Source organism: Ursus arctos, unplaced genomic scaffold (assembly GCF_023065955.2).
Source record: "Ursus arctos isolate Adak ecotype North America unplaced genomic scaffold, UrsArc2.0 scaffold_16, whole genome shotgun sequence".
Taxonomy (NCBI): domain Eukaryota; kingdom Metazoa; phylum Chordata; class Mammalia; order Carnivora; family Ursidae; genus Ursus; species Ursus arctos.
This window is the reverse complement of record NW_026622830.1, coordinates 55,492,479-55,507,991: the sequence shown is the minus strand read 5'-3', so window position 1 is coordinate 55,507,991 and position 15,513 is coordinate 55,492,479. Positions and strand designations below refer to the sequence as shown.

At 49.7% G+C, this 15,513-nt stretch overlaps 1 long non-coding RNA gene across 16 annotated transcripts in view; it reads left to right on the top strand.

The window, feature by feature from the left end:
• The first annotated feature begins 3,973 nt into the window (after positions 1–3,973).
• LOC125281962 (uncharacterized) overlaps positions 3,974–15,513 on the top strand; it is a 96,678-nt gene continuing 85,138 nt past the window's right edge. For 13 of the 16 annotated variants that reach the window (XR_008959567.1, XR_008959566.1, XR_008959565.1 and 10 more), the window contains exons 1-3: positions 3,974–4,128; positions 5,721–5,836; positions 8,738–8,835. This is a non-coding gene — a long non-coding RNA (uncharacterized LOC125281962). The remainder of the gene's footprint in view (positions 4,129–5,720; positions 5,837–8,737; positions 8,836–15,513) is intronic. The other 3 variants (XR_008959553.1, XR_008959552.1, XR_008959556.1) reach the window with 3 other exon arrangements.

The following is a 15,513-nucleotide window of genomic DNA, read 5'->3' as shown; positions in this document are numbered from 1 at the left end:
CCAAGACCACCCCTGCTGTCTGTCAGCGTGGGCTGGGGCCTCGTGCTCCCTTTGCTCATGTGCTCAGGGGCTTCCAGGGTCTGGCCCTGCTGCGCTCAGGGACACAAAGGTACCAAGTCATGTTTCAGGCGCTTTGTCTCCAGAAGGGAGCATGAAGCTGTCCTCCGAGCTCCCACTCCCAGCCCCTTCCAGGGGCAGCTCCTGACTTCCCTTCCCTCTCCACACAGCATGGGGTGTCCTCGGAGGCTACCCCGAAAGAGCAGACTTTGGCATGAGACAGACCCGAGTTCACGTCCAGGCTATACCTGGAGGGGACAGGAGGGTCTCAGGCAAGCACATGCTCCTCCAGGCTTAGCGTCCTCACCTGTAAGCAGGGGTGGAGGGTGGGGAGAGAAAGCATCCCTCAGGGGATGGGGGAAGAGCTTCAGCACAAGGACCTGGGCGCGGGGCCAGGTGCGGAGCCGAGCCTGAGCAAAGCTCACTCCCTTCCCGCTGCCTGCAGGTGCGCCCGGGCTCCACACCTGCCTCACCCTATTTGGAGCAGGATCATGGGGGAGTTTCCACGCGGAAGGGCTGTGTCTGCTGCCAGTTAGGGTGCAAGGGAATTACACGCAGGTTGCAGACGTGTTCTCTGATGACTTCATGAGCGAGGCATGCTTGGGCAGAAAGGTCTCTATTCTCTGAGGCCGGGGACTGTAAAGCTGCAAGACTCTGAGGACTGACCCTGAGCAGTGGTGTTCAGTCCCCTTGGGTGCTGAATACGTTTTGCCAGCAACGCCTTGTGTGGGTGCCCAGTCTATACAACGGATAAAAACTGGGCCGCTCTGCTTGAAGAGGGGGTGTGGAAGGCGGTCCTGGGGAAAGGTCCAGGGTCCCATTTTCCCTGTAGCCCTGGATCCTGGGGAGATGGGGTTGGAGCTGCTCCTGGCTGTGGATCGGGGTAGCTGGGGAGCAGAGCACTGGGGACAGAGTCCAGCAGCCGATATTTACCAGCTGGTATGAAAGGACTTCTGTATCCTCAAAACCGCATGCTGGTGCCAGTGTGGCTGGGCCAGGGAGCTCATGTTTCACAGCAAGAAGTCAGTCTCTACAACAACAATGATCATATGTCTTTGTGAAAAATCATAATGATGTCAACCTTTTAATGTCCCCACGGTCTCTTCTCTTAAACTTGAAGGGATGTTTTATTGAAAACCTCTCTTGTCTAGAAGAACTATTCATATGAATCCAGCAATTCCATTAGCTTCCCTTTCTTTTTCCTTTGTTAAATTCAAGTACAATTACATAAAAATAGTACCAATATATGATTCTTCTGGTTTTGTAAGTCTTTCTACCTATCTGTTCCTCACCCATCCTTCTGTTTGTGTATTTGCATGTAAGTCCCCCGAAATGATGTTCACCTAATGCCAGTGGTTATTTCTGGCAGGTGGGACCGGGGCTGGGTTCTCAATTCCATCTTGGGGATTTTGGGCATGTTGTGAATTCTTTGTTATGAGCAGGTAGCACTTTTATTTTGTTTTAATGGTTTTTTTTCTTAAAAAGTAAGATGGAAAGAAAGCATTAAGATCATTAACCAGAATTCATTCTGGAAACTGAGTACTGAGTACTAAAGCCAGTGATGACTGCTATTTTTCTCTTTAATTTCTAAAATCAAGGGAAAACTATTTTACTTTTAAAATGAGGGGGAAAGGACATTGTGGAGATCGTGAATCAAAAGCGGCTGGCGATGATCTATTCATCGACAAATATTTATTGAACAACTTAATGCCAGGGTCCCGTGTTTCCCGTTCTCTAATAACTTCAGGTTTTCAGTCCCCGCATTCTGTAAAACCTTTTCTATCACACAGTCCCTGTAATTCTTATAGGCTGCCACTAGGTGGCAGTATGCACACCCGTATTCTGGGTGGCGCTGTGCTGAGCTGCTCAAGTCAGGTAAGATTTCAGTTCAAGACACCTATTACTGCTTTGTAAGTTCTCACTGGCAGAATTATGTCATATATATCGATATGTATATATCGATATATACCTATATAGCTACATCTGTGTCTATATCTATATCTAAAATCTGCAGTATCTATATACAAATACAGATATATTTTAGGATTGGGAACATTACAATTAAGGGTGCTCGACTACTTGTCTTCCTCAAATCAACACTCCAGACACAAGTCAAACAAGAGACTAAAGCAAACAAACACGATACTTCTGCACACGAGACAGGGTGGCCTAGAGGCCAAGCACCCCAGCTTTGGAAGCCAACAGATAGGAGTCCAAATCCTGGATTCATCCATCATTTGCTTCATCACCTTAGTCAAATTACTTGAGCTCCTTTGGCCTCAGTGTCCTTGTTTCAGTGCTGGGGATCTAATGGAGTCTGAATCACGGGGTTGTTCTGAGAGTTAAGTGAAATGGGGTAGGGAAAGAAATGAGGATCTAGCTGTTAGTATTCCTGCAGTCATTTCCACCTAGAAAACTCCTACTCATACCTGAAGACCCAGCTCAAAGGTCTCCTCCTCAGTGAAGCCCCTGCTAACTTTCTAGCAGGGAGTGAGACACTCCAGAGGGAGGAGAGTTCCAGGTGGAGCAAACTCTGGGGACCAAGGCCCTGGGGCTCACATTCAGAGACACATTTCCTTGGAAACTTGGATGGAGTTAAAAAAATTCTACAAATAACCGTAACACATTTCATTAAAGAACAACAAAAACATATATAGTAAAACTCTTGCTAAGCAAAATTGTTTTATTTTACCTGCTTCTGTTACAACTAGAGTCAAATGATAGCTTCTGAGGACAGAACGTTGGGTTACCTTTTTGGGCTTCAGGAGTTCACCTTTGAAAAGGAGTGTGGGCCTAACCTGCCTCCTGGCTTGTGGTGAGGATCAAAGTGACACCATAAAGATGAAAGTTGCCCTGCCTCTGGTTTCATTTCCTACCGCAAGGTTGTCATTTTTTTTTTTTTTTTTAAAGAACACAAATCTACCGCAAGGTTGTCATTTTTTTTTTTTTTTTAAAGAACACAAATCAGGTATTACTTCCTGCTTGAAACCCTCCCCAGGCTCCCTGCGGCCTAAAGAACAAAGGCCAGGCTCCTAAGGATGCCTGAAGAAGCCCCTGGACGAGTGCATTTTTGCCCCTTCCACTCGGTGTCCTGGGTCTGCTCAGCTGCCCTCGGCTGGTGACTCCCAGATCCCCGGGGTCCTCCTCTTCTGTCTCCAGCCCCGAGACCAGCGCGCAGGCCCCACATCTGTCTACCTCCAGCCGCCTCCCACAGCCTCTTTCAGGCCGTCTTCCAGGTTCCAATCTAAGTACAGCCCAGCATTAGCTGTGATACCACGGAACACACCCCTGAGCCTCACTCTCCTGTGTGCAGAGGGGCCCGGGACACCTAACTCCTCGGGGTGGGCAGGAAGTCTGGCGAAGACACGCGTGAGGACTCGGGCCAGGCCCCGGCCCACTGCGGGGCGCGACTGCGCGGGTTCCGGCCCTGGGGCTGGGCTGCAAGGCGGCGGGCTAGGGCGGCCCCGCAAAGGGGCCGCGTCCGGGCTGTGCGGGGCAGGGCAGCGGGTGGGAGGGCTTCCCCGAGATCGGTCCAACCCCGCCGGCCCAGAGTGCCGCCGGTGGGAGCCCCGGGACCTCAGTTCGGCGGGCCGCCCCTCCCGGCCCCCGCCGAGGCTTCCCCGGACTCGGCCACCACATGCGCGCTCAGTCCCTCGCAGTCCTGAATGCCCGGCGCGACTGTCCGGCGCGGTCTCGGGAGCGTAGCCCTGTGGCTTGCTGGGCATGCGCAGAGCGCCGGGCGCACGCCCGGTCCTGGGGGGGGGGGGGCGGAAGCTCGGCGCGGGGACGCGGCCGGGCGCGCGCCTTGGCGGTGAAGCCCGCCTCAGCCGGTCGCCGCGCATGCGCGACCTGCGCCGAGGCAGCACGCCCTGAGGGCGCAATCCCCCCGCCGCCGCCGCCGCCAGCACGCCGCCGCCGCCGCCAGCCCGCCGCCGCCAGCCCGCCGCCGCCGCCGCCGCAGGGACCGCTGTGCGCCCGCGGCGTGAGGCGTGGGAAGGAGCACCGCCTGTCGGTTCGCGGCGCCGCCTCGGAGTGGTCTGCCCTCGCCTCCCGGCGCCCCGCGCGGTCCGAGTGAGTGCGGGCCTGGGGAGGGGGCCGGGACGCGGGCGGGCGGGCCGGCTCCTGGAGCTGGGGGTTGGCAGGGCCTAGCGGGGCCAACCAGCCGGTCCGCGCGGCGGATATGGCGGAGACGGGCCTCTCCCGCGCGGGGCTCGGGAGGCCGAGGATGTGGGGAGGCCGGTGAAGTGGGGAGGACGAGGGAGGGGCCCCGGGAGGACGGCGCTGTGGGGAGGACCGGGGCGCGGGCGGGTCGGGAGATGTGGGGCGGACTGGGGGGTCTCCGGGAGGACGGGGGGGACACGAGAGGCCAGGGAAGGGGGACGAGGGGGCGGGTTCTGGGAGAACGGCGCTGGGTGGAGGACGGACTTGTGGGGAGGTCGGTGGGCTCTGGCAGGCCTGGGGACGAGGGGAGGCCGGGGGCTCGGGTAAACGGGGAGGTTTGGGGAACATGAGAAGGCCTGGGGGGGGTTCGTGAAAGATGGGGAGGTTGGTGGATTCGGGGGTCTCGGAGAGACGGAGGGGCTCGAGGCCGGAGCGCACAGGGAGGCCGGAGGCTTGGGGAGGCCAGCAGGCTTCCTTGGGAGCCGGCCAATTGCCTTAAAAACAAAAGGGGGGAGAGAGGAAGGAGGAGGAAGAGGGAAATCCTTGGGGACCTGGAGGGGGGGCGGGGGAATAGCCCTGACCCTATATGGGGACTCACTGGCCCTCAGGGAAGGGCGGGCTTCGCACCCGGGTCCGCGCGGGCTCCTTCCCCGCAGCTGGCGCGCAACTTGCTGTGGCCCTGTGGTTTTCGGGGCGAAAGCCCCGGAGACCTCGTTGATTCATTGTGCCTCCAAGTTTACCCCTCTTCCCAACCCAGCCCCCAGCTCTGCTGCTGGCTTAGGTGGAAGAAGGACTTGCTGTTTCTTTCTCCCTCCTTTCCTTTCTTTTCTCAGGAGGAGGAGTGTGTGTGTGTGTTACTTGGTTTTATTTAATTGGAGGATTTAGCTTAATGCACTAAGGGTAAAAAGAAATTTTTTTTAAGTCATTTCAACAGTGTCTCATTCTTGCATAGTTAGCCTGCAGCTGGGTTTTTGGCAGTGAGACTAAGATAATAGTAATGTAGTAATTATGGGAACTGGTTGAAATACATTCAAGCTGAAGGCGGTGTAAGGATTTGGGGATCTGTACTTAAGACCACCAACGCTGGGATTCTTAGGTAGAATGTTGGGATTTTCTCTTCTTCAAAAGGAGTAATTCTAAAGTACTAGAAAGCAGGTGTCCTGATACCCAAGCCGGCACTCTTTTCATATTACGCAATGCGTACAATGTCAAGCAAGTGTCATCAGGTCTTGGGTTCCATATCCATTAGTGATAGCCAGACTATTAAAGTTCTGTAAGCCCCTGGTGAACTTTTCATCTTTTGGGGAGAATGAGGATATAGGAGAAATATTTGTTTTCTCAGGTGTGAAAAAAAGTTGTAACTCTTTAAAGGCAAGCAAGGCCCATATGTCTTTGAATTTTAGTTCTCCGGAAGGATAGCAGGTATGTGTAGTAGATACTCAGTAACCAAATAAATGCAAAAAAATAAAAAAAAACCTTTGCTTTTGTGTATACCCTTGTAGCAGGCGTTGTACTGGACTCTGCAGGGTGATAACTGGATGAGAAATGATCCTCTCCAAAGGTCTTTGCAGCCGAGGGAGGGAGACAGAGAAGTCGGTCAGTGATGATGGTACAGTGGGTAAGTCCTGTGATAGAGGTGCGCCCAGGGCATTATGATGGGTACTCATCTTTCTTCAGTCCCCCACATTCTTAACCCTTTTTATACCTATTGTAATTTACCCCCTACCCCAGACCTATTTTCCCCATACCTTCCAGTAGCCTCTTAGTAATTTTTCTTCATGGTCATACAGACTCATCTCTTCTTCACATTTGATTTCTGGCAGACACTTTCCTGGAGATCTCTGTTCTGTTCTTTTCCGAGCTGCTTGCTCCTTCGGTCTTTTATTGTGTTGTCCCTGGATGGTCCTTTGTTCTCATCGTTTGGCTTTTGTCCAGAGTTGGATTTTATGTTTGTGGCAACTCTTGTCTTTGTCTTTCTTCACTGACTTCTTCCTTTTGGTGGCGTTAATTACTTTAAAAAGATAGTACAGTGTTTTTGGACAAGTTGAAGACAGCCTTCAGCATTCCCTCCTCTTGAGCAACACTGCTCCGGCTTGGACTTGTTTCCCTCTCTCCTGGTGCACAGCCACCATTCTGGAATCTCCCTTCATCGTCGTCCTGGGGATTCCCTTATCCCTTCTAATGGAAGCTCATGCCTTGCTCATTTTTTGTTGATGCTCGTGTTTTGGTGGAAGACTTTCTCCAGGGGCTTTCTGACATAGGATGCTTAGGAGGCAAACCTTTTGGGACCATGCATGATTGAAACTTGATTGATGGTTTCGCTGGGTATAGAGTTCTGTATTAGAATTCATTTTTGTTCATAAATTCAAAGATTACTCCATTGCCTTCTTGTTTTCATGTTACTGTTTTAGAATTCAGAAGCTATTCTCATTTTTCCTTTGTATGTAACTTGTTTCCCCTCCCATCTTTAGACGCTTGTAGGAGTTTTACAATTTGTCCAAGTCTTTTGAAATATCGTGATGGTGTACCTTGTGTGGTCGGTTTTCATCCACTGTGCTGCATATTCAGCGGGTCCCTTCATTCTGGCAACTGGGAGTTTTTAGTTCTGGGAATACTCTTTGGCATTACTGTGCTGAGGTTTTCTCTCTTGCTTTTCCTTATTTTGTTTTTCTGGAAGTCTTATTATCCGGAACTTGGCTGTCCTGGGCAAAGGTTGTAATTATCTTAATACCCTTTTCTTCTTCTTCTTCCTTCCTTTGCTCCTCCTTTTCTGCCTTTTTTTGGGGGGGGGGGGTGTCTCTTTATTCTCTGTTCAGGGAGATGACTTCAGTTTGACTTAACCTTTTCTTTAGTTTATTATTTCTGATTTCAGAAAGGTTCTTTAGATTTCCAAGAGCTCTTTTTCTATTTTTCTAGAAGAACATCCTGTTTTTCTTTGTTGATTGCAGTGTTGTCTTACCTTTATATTACTGATAGTTTGTATAGTCTCTGTTTCTTTTAGGTTGTTTCCTTCCTTCTCCTGTCTGACGTGGTGGGGCCCTTTGACTTTTACATCAGGGTATTCTGGGTGGGCCATGTGTTGGGGGTCCCCAGGGTTAGTATCTTTAGATCTGTCTTTTGGAGCTGATCAGATTCCCCAGAAATATTCTCCAGTCTCTTTCCGGCACAATTCTGACTTCAGAATCTGGAAGCCAGCAGTGTGCGTGTGTGGTCTGTTGTAGGAGAGCTGGAGAATTCACTGTTCACTGTATATACAGTCATTAAGTCCAGCTCTGTTCAGTGCAGCTGGGCAGGGTGACTTCAGTCCATAGATGCCTCTACTTTTCCGGGGAATGCCCCCTCCCATCTTCTTTCAGAGTGAGGGGGTGTCACGTTGTGCCCGGCGTTGAGGTTCTGGTTTCAGCTTCCATGGCCTTCCCCGGCTCCTCTGTATTTGGGGCTATGCCTTCTTTATCCCCGTTCTGTCTACACTGCTGCTGCCACTTCTGGTCTTCTAGGACACTGCTGTGCAAGTGGAAGTGGTTCCCGTGTGTTCCACTGCTGAATTAGGACCTGGCTTTCTTGGGCCTGCTGCCTCATTTACTCTGCTTCAGTCTTTTATAGTTTCTGTCTCCTCCAGGTTTCTTCTTTTTACTTTTTTGTTTGGGTCTCAATCTTCCATGTTAGAAGATTTCCCCAGTACTTCAAAAATCTTGGCTTTTTTCTCCTTTCAGTTCTCCCTGTGCTGTTTCAAACATTTTTTAAAAAGATTTTATTTATTTACTTATTTGAGGGAGTGAGTGTATGCACAGGAGAGAGAGCAGAGAGCACAAACGGGGAGGGGCAGAGGAAGAGAGAGAAGCAGACTCCCTGTTGAGCAGGGAGCCTGACCTGGGGCTCCATCCCTGGACCCTGGGATCATGACCTGAGCTGAAGGCAGATGCTTAACAGACTGAGCCACCCAGGCGCCCCTGTTTAGAACATTTTTAAAAAATATCTCTTTAGTATAGTTTTGATGGAAGGCAGTGGAACAGATGTCTATACTCTGTCATTGTATCGTGCACTTATTAGCCAACCACACCCTGTTAATTTATGATTTTTGATATGTTTGAATAGTTTCCAGTTGCTACACATGTATTTCTTTTCTTTTTTTTTTTTTTTTTTAAGATTTTATTTATTTATTTGACAGAGAGAGATACCAGTGAGAGAGGAGACACAGGCAGGGGGAGTGGGAGAGGAAGAAGCAGGCTCCCAGCGGAGGAGCCTGACGTGGGGCTCGATCCCAGGACTCTGGGATCACGCCCTGAGCCGAAGGCACTCGCTTAATGACTGAGCCACCCAGGCGCTCCTTCCTGTGTGTTTCTTAAGTAGAAATAGGTTTGAAGAGAGGGACGTGGTGCCCTCTTCTCACCCCTCATCCCAGGCATTGCCCAGTAGGCTTGCGTGGGAGGTGATGGAACTGGCTGAGGGGTGAGTTCAGTAGAGCTTCAAGAAGTGAAAGGAAGGGGGTTTTAATGCGCATGTTGTCTCTCCTTGTCAGGTTCTCTGAGGACTATGGAAAGAGGAAAGAGAAACCGGGAGCATTACCTTTAAACCCACGTTTGATTTCTTCACAGAGTTATCGTGGCCTTCAGAACTGTGAGTATAATTCTCTTGCTACATTTGTGTTTTGGTTTTTCCTTTTGTTTTGATTTTTCTTTCATCTGTCTTAAGGTTTCTTTGACGTATACTAGAAACAAATAAAAGCTAGTTGATTTTGCAGAGTAGGTGAGGGAAGAAATATTAGTTGTTTAGTGCCTTTTATGTGTGGAGAGAGGCAGGCAGGATGACAGTGCTGTCCCTGATAGTTGTGACAGTAGCAGCATGTGCCCTAGAAGAGTGCCCCAACAGGGTCAGCCCTGGGCCATCCAGCTCCTCAGTGAGTCTCTGGCAGTAATCCCCTGAATGAGGCTACCCTTTGCCCCTGTTTCACATTTGCATAACTGAAACAGAGGTTAAAGGTTACTAAGTTAGTAAAAAGCAAAGCTGGGATTCAGACTCAGTCTGGCTTTGGAGCCTGTGCTTTTTACTTGTGTTTTATTCTTACGGGCTCTGGATTCAGATGTTGGCTTGGCTGCTTACTTACTAACTCTTCACTAACTACCGAAACCTAGCTCTCTCTCCATGCCAACTCTTCACTGAGTACTTAAACCTAGCTCTTTCCTCTGACAAAGGGTGCTCTCCCAGGGTTGTGGTGGATGCCGTAAGAAATGTGAAATGTGCTCAGCTTTCACAAATGTTAGCAATTGCTATTCGGTGGCAGTTCCCCCACTTTAATGAGAGGAAAACTAAGCCCCAGAGATTGGGTTATTTGTGATTTGTTAATTTGTAACCTTGGCACTTGTGCTGCACTCCACAGTTGGGAGGTTATAGAATTGAGATTCTATTCCAGTTTGTCTTATTTCCAAAGACTGCTCTTTCTGGTAGGCCTAGTGGTAAATCGAGGACAGATCGTTGATAGAAGATTCATCAATCTGTCTTGTGGTATTAGCATTGGTAAGATTTTAGCAATACATTGCTTTGGTGTAAAAGCCCCATAAACTTAGACTTCATGGATTCAGAATTCAGAATCATTATAATTACGTTGAATTTGACTTTGGCAAGTGTCTTTGTCTTAGATGTCCAAGGGGCAGAACCCTGGATTGTTTTTCCATTTCCTTCTGGGGGTCAGTTCACTTTCCTCCTTTGTTCTCCTTTCTCCTCCAAACCCACTTTTGTTTCTGCCAGGATTAGGTATTAGGGAAGGGAAGGGAAATTGTGTCACGAAGTTTCAGTTTCCAAGTAAGGCGTGGAAGTCTTGCTCCTTTTCTCTGATTCCTTCTACCCTTTCTTGGCTACGAGAGGCACCTGTTCTGTGTGCTGTGCCAGGTGTGACTCTGCTGTCTTTTGGAGAAGGCCATGCCCAGCTGTTTACATCCCTTGTCTCCTCCCCACCCTCCCTGCACATTTCGATGTTTCTTCCTGTAACAGTGGGCTATATTTATTGGGTACAAGTCTGTTTCTGCATCTTTAAGAGCAAAGATTTTGTTATTTCGTTTCTGCATGTTTTCTGCTTGACCCATGGGTAGTTTTCACTAAATGCTGGATGAAGTAGTGTTTAATGCTTGCCACAAAATAAGTTCTCTTTTCTTAGTGGATCCAAACAAGAGGGAGAATATCAAGTATAACTTTTCATCAGCATTAGCTATTAAAAATCGTTCGTCATGGTAGAGCCCAAGACAGTTTCATATTTAGCAGAAATTACACAAAATTTTTCTTCTTAATGTGATGTGCAGCAGAACGAAGGCCTGACAGGGAACTGAGAGCCCATTCTTGGCTCACTGGAACTTTGAGCACCGGGATATAATCTGCTGCTTCTAGTTTGGCCCTCCCCTCCCCTCCACCCCCGTTTGAAAATATGTAAACCAGGAAAAATACCTTATAACCAGTGTTTCTATAATTGTTTCCCCCAATTCTGGACAACTGGTGAGGCCACACGAGTAAGCCTGGCTTTGTACAGCATCGACTTAATGGTGTTCCTCTGAGATCCGGGTCCCTTGATGTACCTGAGTGCCCTGGTCCACTTAAGCCCCTGCAGGATGGATCAGGTTCTTGGTTCCTGATTTGTTTTGGGGTGTTGCATTCTTAAGGCATAACTTGGGACGGAGGTTTTTTACAATCAGAATTCTAGGAAAGCAAAGCAAAGTTTTGGAGGAGTTGAATTGCTGAAATATGTATGGAGATTATTTTCAGGGTTAATGGGCTGTGGGGAGGCAGTAGACAGAAAGGAAGGTTGCCCGGAGACCCATCTGAAACCCCCCATTTGGTGAATAAAGATAGGTTATTTAGCGTCAGGGCAGCTGAGAGCAATCGACATAGATTGAACTGTGAGGTTCTGGGGCTGTTTGTCCAAACAAAGAGTCGCTAGGGTAAGGCGGTGCTGGCTGTCAGCTCCGGAGGGCAGCTGTCCCTCCCTCAGTGTTGAGCCCTGAGATTCGGCTGAGGTTTGAAAGGCTAGTGTGTTGGGAATAGACACTGGTGGTGGGGGTTGGAGGGTGGGAGAGAGTAGAGGACAGCCAGGAGATTGTCGGCACGCTGTTCAGGGAACCAGGTGAGCAGCAGCGGAGGCTGGGATTGGAGCAGGAAAACGAGGTGGTGAGAAGCAGTTGGGCCTTGGATGTATTTCAAAGGCAGAACCAGTAGGATTTGCTGACAGATTGGATAAGGGGTGTGAGGGCAAAGGGAGGAGTTGAGTTGACTAGAAGGCTCTTGGCTTGGGCAACTAGATGGGGGGAAGGCTGTGGGTGGAACTTGGTTTAGAGGGGCAGATGGGGAGCTCACTGTAGGCATTTTAAGTTTGTGATTCTGTTCGGGATCCAAGTAGAGATGTCATGTAGGCAGTTGTAAATAGGCATTTGGAGCTTGGAAGAGAAGTCTGAGCTGGAAGTGGCCATGAAAACGCAGTGACGGTCTGTGGTCACCGAGGGAGTGAGCACAGAGAAGACAAGCAAGCCTGAGCCTCGGGTCACTCTGCCATCGAGTGCTCAAGGACGAACATGAGCAGTGTTTGGCACAGAGCAGGTGTGAAGAAGACCACAAGCACTGGCCCCATGGGAAGAAGGGAAGAAGTGTCCAGGAGGAGGATGTGATCAACTCTCTGAAGTGTCAGGAAAGGTCATGATGAGGACTGAGGTTTGGCCTTCGGGTGTGGCGACTTGGAGGACACTCTGGCAAGTGCTCGGCGCAGTGTGGGGGCGTGGTCAGAATGAAAGCCCGCCTGGACGGTGGTGTGAAGGGGGAGAGGGTAGTGAGACAGATTGCATCTGGGTGACTTAGGTCCAGGGAGTACGGTCATCCTCACACTTACTCACCGTCTGGGTGCAGAGCAACGCAGCCGGGTCCCTGAGGTCCGTGGTGGTGTTTTCATGTCCCGGGCGGGGAAAGGTCAGGTTCAGAGCTTACAGTAGCTTTCTCAAGAGTACGGAGCCGGCAGGCTGACGCCAGGTCTCAGGCCATGCACGCTGTCCTTAGCCGCCCTGTGTCCTGAGGGTGGAGAGACACTGTTGAAGGGGGGAAGGGGGTAGCGTGGTTGAAAAGTTGTAGGAAAACGCTTATGTCCTGCTGGAAGTGCTTCTGTTAGAGATTCTGTTTCTTTTTCTTACTTAGAAATTTCACTTCTATCAGAGGGTGGTAGGTGCATGTGTTCAAAAGTAAAAGAGTGTTGAATGATTCATGCAGAACCCAGCGGGCTCCTGTCCTGCCTCCACCATCCGCCTCCCAGAGCTGCCTGGAATCCTGCTTATCTGTTTCTTGTAGCATTTCTGTCCACGGTTCCCAGCAATATCTATGTAGAGGCAGGGCCATCGATGCGTCACTTTTAGAAAAAGTTACATTTTGAACTCCCATCTTCCCCCACATTTGTAGCACAAATTTTGTTTAGAGCCATAATTTGGTGAATTGTTTTGACTTTGTTAATGTTGCTCACTATTGAGCTGGTGAATGTAGCATGATTATATTCCCTTTTAGTTCCACTTTTTGTTTTCCTGTTTTCTTGAGCTTAACAGTTGCCACTTTTTTTTTTTTTTTCTGTTTGCTTGATATTCTTAAGAGTTCTCACTCTCCCTGACAGTAGGGCCTCTTAATAAAATTTGCCATCTGCTCATGTGTATTCCTTCTGTCTTCACCCCCAGGGACATCTGTTTTCTTGCATGCTGGACAGGTTACTCTCCCATGGTAGCAGGGTTGAGGTGCGTAGGGCAGATCCTGCAGGAGCAGGCGAGACCGGGTAGAGAATCCTGATGGGGAAGACAGTGATGGGGAGCTCAGAGGGAGGGGGACGGTGTCCTCCTGAGGGAGCAGGTCCGGGCATGGTGAGTGGGGCTCGCGGTAGTTGGGGAAAGGCATTCCAGGTGGAGAAGGTGAGAAAAAGCAGAGCGGGACGAGATCGGTTACTTTTTGTTAACCTACAAAGCCTGTATTGTGGCGCCTCGCTAGGTGGTACATGTTAACTTAGTTACTGACTCTTCCTTTAAGACCTTTAAATAGATTTCCATGGAAAATGTGACATTCAGATCGTTAAACATCTGTCATAAATTTTTTATTTTTTGAAAGATTTTATTTTTTAAGTAATCTGTACACCCAGTGTGGGGCTCAAACTTACAACCCCGAGGTCAGGAGTTGTACACTCTACTGACTGAGCCAGCCAGGGGCCCCTGTCATAAATTTTAATATTTTCTTAAAACGTGCGCATAGGATATATCAAGACACTTAAATCCAAGAGATCATCTTAAACTGTTGATTCCATGTATTTGTTCATGGAAACATCTTTATGGACTATCCCGTCACTGAGGCGGCCCAGCCAATCATCGTGCAGGCGTGACCAGTGCAGCCCCCCGCTGCGGTCGTCAGGCGGGAGCAGGATGAGCGACCACAGGACGTTTCAGAGGCTGCTCTGTGTCTAGCTGGATGCGCAGGATGGTGTGCAGGGAGGCCGCGGTGTCGCGGAGGCGGGCAAGCGCAGCCCTGTCTCCGTGGCCCAGTTAGGGAGGCCCGTCGCGAACTCGGGAACGAGTTGGTGCAGAACCAAGAGTGAGTGGATTGGTTTCTTTTGAGAAGAAGCATCGCGCAGCTTGAAATGCTGAGGCAGGATTATAGGAAATAAAGTCCGTAAGTGCCTTTCAGGACTGCCAACTGCAGGGCACCTTTTACGTAAATGTGCTGCACCTTTTATGTGGGTGCCTGGCTATTCTCATGGACGGTCAGGAGCCTGTGTTTAGTTCAGTGGGTCCGCCGTGTACAAATGTTACCTGCTTCCTGAAGCTTCTGCTTTATGCTCCAGGCTTTGCGCAGGACACCCTTTATCTTGCCAATAGTAGTTACGTTTGTGATTCAGGAATTCTACGTGAGGGAAGTCGTCAGAATTGTGATACCTGCCGTTTATGTGTGTCATTCATCGTGTGTTTTGAGTTGTGTGTAGTGTTTATAATAACAAGGTAGTGATTACTGTCCCCACGCTGCAGAGGAGAGCCCGGAGCCAGATAACAGTCTGCCCGAGGCTCCACGTGGTGGTGGCAGGCTCTCCTGTTCCTTGACATGAAAGCTTAGCCCTTGCTCTGAAGTGCACGTGGTGCTCCTGTGTGCGGGCTCTGCCTGTGATAGAGAGGGGGAGGGCTGCCGCCCACCGAGCGGTCTGCAGACCCTCAGTATTGTCACGTGCCAGCCGTGCTTCCGCCACGTCGGGATGCGTTGTCACTAGTGTTGCCAACCATTGCACGTGGTTCCCCGTCATTGGTGTTTCTGCTCATACTGAAGAAAGATTATGGAGTCATCCCATACTAGTAAAAATGGGAAAATAGGTCTGTTTCTGACCCTAGTAGTAGGCAGGCAGCTTTTCCTGTGCTTCTTACACTCTGACTAAGGGGGAGAGAGGATGTTTCTTTCTTTCTACCTGCCTTGGCATATCGTTGCTATCTGCCAGGGGGGAGGGGCAAGTGGGGCGTTGGGAGTGGCGATGGCAAGGAAACATGTTAGATTTGTGTCTCCTGCTCATGAATTCTAAGTGCTTTAACAAAATAGACAAACTTTCCATCATTTCTTCTTTGATAAACTGTCTATTAAAAAGGATAGGTGTCTCAGCAAAAAATTCAACTGAAAAAATGGCGAGAAGCTTTGAGTAGATACTTCATCCATTTCCTGTAGGTAACAACATGCACACAAAAAGACGCTCCCCGTCATCCCTCATTAGGGAAGTGCCCGTGACAGCCGCAGTGGGTAGCGCTGCAGTCCTGTGAGAATGCCTCCCATTCCCACAAAACAAGGCAGCAGAAGGGGACAGTGCCCAGGTGCAGGGCTGTGGGACAGCTAGAAGTACATCGCGCTTTGCTGGTGGGGATGCAAAGGGTTATAACCACTTTGAAAAAGTAGTTTGGCAGTTTCTTATAAACTTGAATATATACTTTTCATACGATCCAGCAGTCCTACATGGAGGCCTTTACCCAAGAGACGTGCAAATTTATCTCTACACAAAGGCCTGCATATGATTGCTTACAGCAGCTTTATTCCTCTTTACCGAAGATGGAGAACAACTCGGAGGTCCGTCAGGTGGGAAATGCGTGAACAGGTTGCGGTGCACCTGTGCGGTGGGGCAGTCCTTCTACAGCAACACAGAGGCACTGACTGCTGACATCCTCAGCAAAACAGGAGCGCGTCCAGAGCGTTCTGTTACGGGCAAACACAGAGCTCTGTACAACTGTGGTTCCACCCTGATAACGTTCGGATAAAGGCAAAACTATGGGAACA